Here is a 6,738-nt window from a genome sequence, read left to right on the forward strand (position 1 = left end):
ATGCTGGTGCTCTAGGGCAAGTGGGGTTCCAGGGTGGGGTGGCAGGAGCGCAGAGCCTGGATGCAGGGTCTTCCTGGCTGCATCGCGTGAGGCTTGCATGCAGTCAGAGAGCCGCATGTGATGGAGCCAGCGGCCCAGCCTCATCTCTCTCTCTCTCTCTCTCTCCTATCCCACCCACCATAACTCCACACTCTCCCACAGTCCCCACCCTAAACACATACCCCATACCCCTCCACACCCACACCTCATACACCGCTCTCATGCAGGGTCTTCCTGGCTGCATCGCGTGAGGCTTGCATGCAGTCAGAGAGCCGCATGTGATGGAGCCAGCGGCCCAGCCTCATCTCTCTCTCTCTCTCTCTCTCCTATCCCACCCACCATAACTCCACACTCTCCCACAGTCCCCACCCTAAACACATACCCCATACCCCTCCACACCCACACCTCATACACCGCTCTCCCACACAGACCCCCACTCCCCAACCACACCCCACCACATACACCCACTTACTGCCTCCACACAATATACAAGAGTAGGACTGTATTTTGAGCTATTATGCGATTGCCTCTAGATATACATCACTAATACACATAAATCAGTACAAAAATATTTTAAAATAAAATTAAAATAAGTTATAGTAGATGTTTTAATTTTTTGTATATGATTTGGGGTTTTTTTTTAATTTCAAGATTGCAGCACCCTCCCTCCCAAAAGGAGTACTTCTGGTGGCAAAAGTCAGGGGATAAGGAGTGGGACTTCCAGTCCCACTATGGTGACCAGGGGCAGGGCAACTGTCAAGGGGCAGGGCTACTCATGCAGGCCTTGATAGTTCACCAAAACTTATTAAGCAGCCCTCCAGCTGAAATAATTGCCCACCCCTGTTGCATAATGTTTCCCAGCACTCGTTAAAGAATATCAAAGTTGGCTCCCATCATATTTTAAATTCCTATTTTATATTCCTTGGAGGATGTGTGGATTATTAATGCTAAATTGCTGATACCATTAAAAAGATACTAAACTGTATGGATTTCAAGCGACAAATGGACAGTATCTATCTTAGTAAGGCATTGCATAGCCAACCCACATTGGTTTGAATCCTGCAGAAACAATCTGTTTTGGAAATGTTTAAATACAAAAGTTTGATTATCAAAATTTCTATTTCTTAATAGCTTGAGGCTTTATTCACAATCAACATATTACTCTCAACTCATTTGTGATGCTTAGCCAACCTTGTGGCAGAGTTAAAGGTGACAGTGGTCACATATACTTGAGTGGTGGACTGCACAGTAACAACTTAGAACTTGCATAAGCAAGTACTAAATGACTGCACAGTAACTCGTGGTACTGCACAGAACCATCCCTGCACTTTTTTTTCAGATGGTACTGCACAGTAGTTCGTTAGTACTGTGCAGTAGCGGCGCATCATGGTTAATGCTCACCAACACTACTGCGCAGTATCACATCCACTCTTGTGCCCTCCCATTTCAAGTAAGCTTTGGGGACAGGAGAGGCCTCCAGATAATCATGGACACACCTGGGCTGTCTAAATAATGTCAAATTTTCTCAGGCTGCCTTAAATACTGCAGTGATGTATGCTCTACCTCTGACATTTACAATTTAGCTCCTAAAGCAGAGTTTATGTGACAAGGAGCCCAATACACCTCTCACTTTAAGTAGAGTGGAGCAGGCCAAGAATGCTCCCTGGGGCTGCAGCATGGGAACACAAGCTGGCCATTCAGAAAAGTGAAAACCTCTGCATGTGGTCAACCATATGTCCGGAAGGGATGGGGCTTAGAAGCATATAAACCTAGGGCCCGAGACAAAATGGGGCAGTATGGCCCTGCATGCTTTGGGGGAAGGAGCTCCTGGGAGAGCGGGGCTTCAGGAAACAGGCCCACAGACACCCATGCTACCCAGGGGAGCTAGACAAAGCAGCTAAAGGGAAGTGCGGCTTGTGATGGGACACTGACCCAGAGAGGGGGTAAAGTTCAGTTTGGGAAGTGGTTTGCTTATACCTATGTTATGTTTAAGACCAGAGGACCGAGTTGTGGCTATGGAGGCCACAGGGCACCTGAGAGCCACCAGAATAGAGCCCAGCAATGGTCAGAGACCTCAAGGGGCTGAGTGGCATAAGAACAGCCCAGCTTGGGTCAGGGACCCCAGCGGGGTGGGATGCAAGACAGCAGACTTGCCTGGGTCAGGGACCACAGGGAGCTGAGCAGCCTGAGAAGAGCAAAATGGGACTGGAGGCCAGAAGTCAAGGTCTGAGCCAGTGGACCTAGGCTGATGGGTCAGAGCCAGAGAAAAGGGGCCAAAGCTAGGAAGGCTGAAGCCACAACAAAGTTTTGAGGCCTGAGGCAGCCAAGTGTTGTGTTGGGGCCAGGGGGCTCCTCCAAAGTGATACCAAGTACCATCTGTGCAGCATGATATGGTTACAGGGGAGGACAGAGGCCATGATGAATGCCCCTAAGGTGATTTAGTCCCTGAAGGCAAGGCTGAAGCCAGTTGGGCAGATGGAACACAAGACAATTAATGGACTGAAGCTCACCTTGGGGTAACCTCTTACAATACCATAATTTCCATCAAGGTGTGGCAGATGAGTAAGTAAAGGGAAGATACACCCCAAGGAGCCAGAGCAGGACAGGAGTCACTGGGCCATCAGATAGCATCACAACCACACTTGAGGATAGCGTCACAACCACCCTTGAGGCCAAGACTTTTGCTACAGCTTACAACAGATCTTTTTCAGGCATCCTTGCATGGTCTACTGTAGTCCCTGTGTTGGTGAAATCATCCTTTAGCTAAATAAAGTGCTTTTAAGTCTCCTGTGTACCACTGTAGACTTTTGCCAGTAATGAGTGTTAGAGTCAGGGTGAAAATTGTACTTTCTGTCCCTGAAAATGAAAAGAATAAACATGGCTGCCACTTATCCCTGCCCTAGCAAGGCCACTGTGTGTGCTGGGCCAACCAACAAACATTTCTCAAGATTACAGGAAAACTGATGGTGACACAGTAAACAGCAGGGTATTGCACAACAGTTATGCATTAATCCTCTTAGGAGAGTACAAAAAAGTCTCTTAACACATGCCATCCTGGAATACAGTTCCAGTTGTAAATTATAATGCTGAAAATGTATTAAGCATTGCTACCTAATCCTTTATCATTATGGTACTTTTGAAGACCTTACGGAATATTTGATGTGCTGCCCAGACTAAAGCATGAAGCATGGGATTAGAGGATATATGCTATCCCATCAGAGACCAGAGGATCAGATTCCTGACTGGATTTCTATCATCAAAGAAAGGGAGTTAGCTGTGCTAGTTTGAAATCAAGCAGAAGGCAGGGCAGGGTGGCACTTTGTCATTTGTGATGAATGGACTTGCAAAAAGCAAGTTTCAAATTCCATTCTTTCTAAAACCTCTGCTTTCTGCAAGTCTATTATAGCATTTGATAAAATAGGTTGTTGCTTATGAAATCTTATACATGTCTGAACCAATCTCGAAGGTGCCACCATTCTCTGTCTTCCATTATCAAAGTTAAAGGTAGTCATTGATGTAAAAAGTTCAAGTTCCTTTAGTCATTTTGGGGATTTTTGTTTTGGTTTTATTTGGTAATCAATATGAAATGAATGTAGTAATCTCAGTTCACTGTGTGATGGAGAGATGCACACAAAAACCCTTGTCTGCACAAATTATTGTTGGCCAGATTTTGATCCAATTATACACATCTAAATCCAGAGTAACTCTACTGATGAACAACCCATAGAAGTTTGGCATAAGATAAATGAAGCTCATGTAGAAACTCTGGCTTTACACCAGCATAAATAACTGCTGAGTATTTATGATGTACTTCAATATGAGATCCACAAATATTAGGATTTATATTTTTATATTAGGATTATATATATTTTATTTATACTTTTTAACTGTGCGATAGTTACCATACATAGCAGTATGGCAGTCATATCAGAGAGACCCAGAGAGCTGGTTCTTTTCGTTGTACTGTAAGTGACCGTATCAACTGCAGGTTGACAGAGAATTTACCCTAAATATCCAGGTCTGTGCATCTGACCACCAATGGAAAGATGCAAAAAGTTTATTTGCTGGACATGTCAGCTCATGTTTGGTCTAGGGATGTAAAAAATAACAGGGACTAACCTTAATTTTGGAGTAAGTAGCTGCAGTGTTCCTCATGTAATAAGGCTCAGCCCATTAACCTTTTTGGGCACATCCACATATGCAGGCACATGTGCTTGCAGCAGCTCATCAGCAAAGCTAACTGCACTTTATCATGCATCAGCAGATGCATGACAAATGGATCCAGGAAGGTGTTACTTCCCCTCTATGTGGCATTGGTCAGACCGCAGTTGGAGTACTGTGTCCAGTTTTGGGCACCATACTTCAAGGGGGATGTAGAGGGTCCAGAGGAGGGCCACTCGTATGGTATGGGGCTTACAGGATAAGCCCTATGAGAAGAGACTGAGGGACCTGGACCTCTTCAGCCTCCACAAGAGAAGGCTGAGGAGGTGATCTTGTGGCCACCTACAAATTCATTAGGGGGACACAGCAAGGGATCGTAGATGCTCTGTTCACCAGGGTGCCTCTTGGGGTGACAAAGAACAATGGTCACAAACTGACAGAGAGAAGATTTAGGCTAGATATCAGGAAAAACTTCTTCACAGTAAGGGTGGCCAAAATTTGGAATGGGCTTCCGAGGGAAGTGGTGCTCTCCCCTACCTTGGGGGTCTTTAAAAGAAGGCTGGATAGGCATCTGGCTGGGGTCATCTGACCCCAGCACTCTTTCCTGCCTAGGCAGGGGGTTGGACTTGATCAGTTGAGGTCTCTTCCAACGCTAGGTGGATGATCTGTTGAGGTCCCATCTATCAATCTATTAATGAAGCAGTGCAAATTTGAGCCAGGGCTTTTTGCCTCAGCACACATGCTCAGACATGCACTTTGGTGTGGGGCAAATTGTGCCACTTCTGGCAAATTAATCCTGCCTGGTTCCTGCTGGAGCTCAGGGCCAGCACCTGTGCTGTCTCCAGCAGTATAAAAAGCTGCCCTGTCCTGTCCCTATCAGTACAAAAAGCTGCTTTGGTAAGTAGCTCAGGGCCACTCCCTGTCATGAGCTTCTGGGGCCCAGCCAACTGTATCCAGGGACACTACCCCTTGTGCCAGCTGGACTGCCAGTGGGCTGTGGTTTGCAGGATTGGCCTCTGTGCAGCACTACTGCCATGTGTGCCCCCGCCTGGCCATCTGAGCAGCTATCATCTGGAAGATATTTCTAGTGTGGTGGCCTGCTTTGAACTATCAAAGCAGGTCCTCCTGGCCCCAATTGGCCAGGAAGTCAGCCACCTCCAGCTGGGTCCAAGGTGCCAGCTCTGAGCAGGCTCCTCTGCCTGGGTCCTGCCACACGCCTCCCTAGCAGGAATTCTGGTGTTCCCCATTTGAAAACTGAAAAATCCCTGATAAAAAAATCCTAAAGTCATGGTGTAAAATACCCCCAAATCCATGTTTCTCCACAATTAAAACAAAAGAGAACTAGACAGAGAGACAGAGATCAGTTGGGCAATGTTTTATTGCTATATCTACAATGTTAAAGAAATTTGGAAGCTTGCCAGTGTCTCTCTCATCATAATAAAATGAATTCTAAATACCTATATTTTGCTGTTTGCCTTTGTTTTTTTTTAACATAGAGTAGTTAGAGCTCCCAGGGACCCCTTCACTAGCCAGGTTGTGGGGACAGCTACCCCTGCAGCTACATCTCCTGCCAGTAGGCCTCATCCTATCCAGCAGATGGGCACGCAGGGTGTGTGCTGCGGGGATGTGGGTGGCTGTGGAGGGATGTGGGGAGCTGTGGGACGTGTGGGTGGATTATGGGGAGACTGAGCAGGGGTGCTGCTCAGGAGGGGTAGGTCCTCTGCCCCCCACAGGGTGCAACCCCCCTGCACAGCTCACAGACTGTCCCCACAGGGCTACAGACCTCACCACAATGACCATAGGTCCCCACAGGAGCTACCACCCCCACCGCAGGGCCCACATGCCCCACCCCCACTTGCTTCCCCAGCCCCCTGGATTGCTGCCCCACGTGGCCCCATCTCCTGCTGGTTCCTGCAGCCCCCAATGGCTGCTCCATCCGGCCCCACTCCTTGCCCACTCCCCCAGACTCCCACAATGGCTGCCACACACAGCCCCCCAATGGCTGCCCCCCCAGCCCCAGTCCTCCTGGCACTTTAAAAAAAAAGCCCCACACTCACCAGCAGTAGCAGCTGCCATGGGGACACTGGGGCCTCGTGGCATAAGCCCCCCCCATAAAGTGCAGGGCAGTGGGGCCTAACCCTGACCACTTGGCACCTCCACTATCACTGCCCCATTGCACAGGTGAGCAGGGCACTGCACAGCTCTGCGCACTGTCAGGCAGCTGGCGCCACTGCAGCTGTCACCTGGGCCCTGTGTTGCACGGGGGGTGGGGTGCTCTGCCACAAAGCCCCAGTGACCCCAATGGCAGCTGCTACTGCCAGTGAATGCAGGGCTTTTAAAATTGCTGGGATCCTGGGATTGGGCAGGGCAGCAATTGGAGGGACTCAGGGGGCAGATGGGGGATGGGGCCATGTGGGGCAGCAATCAGGGGGGCTTGGGGAGCAAGGGATGGAGCCGGGCGGGACAGCAATCAGGGGTGCTGGAGGGAAAGGCAGGGGATAGGGCAGGGCAGGGCAGTCATCAGGGGGCAGCTCTGGG

General features: G+C 48.7%; 1 protein-coding gene across 1 annotated transcript in view; it reads right to left on the reverse strand.

The window, feature by feature from the left end:
• Positions 1-6,738, reverse strand: part of LOC102376566 (complement component C6-like) — a 109,418-nt gene that overhangs the window by 2,182 nt on the left and 100,498 nt on the right. The gene's annotated exons all lie outside the window — the stretch shown is intronic.

This window comes from Alligator sinensis, unplaced genomic scaffold (assembly GCF_000455745.1).
Source record: "Alligator sinensis unplaced genomic scaffold, ASM45574v1 scaffold667_1, whole genome shotgun sequence".
Lineage (NCBI taxonomy): Eukaryota > Metazoa > Chordata > Crocodylia > Alligatoridae > Alligator > Alligator sinensis.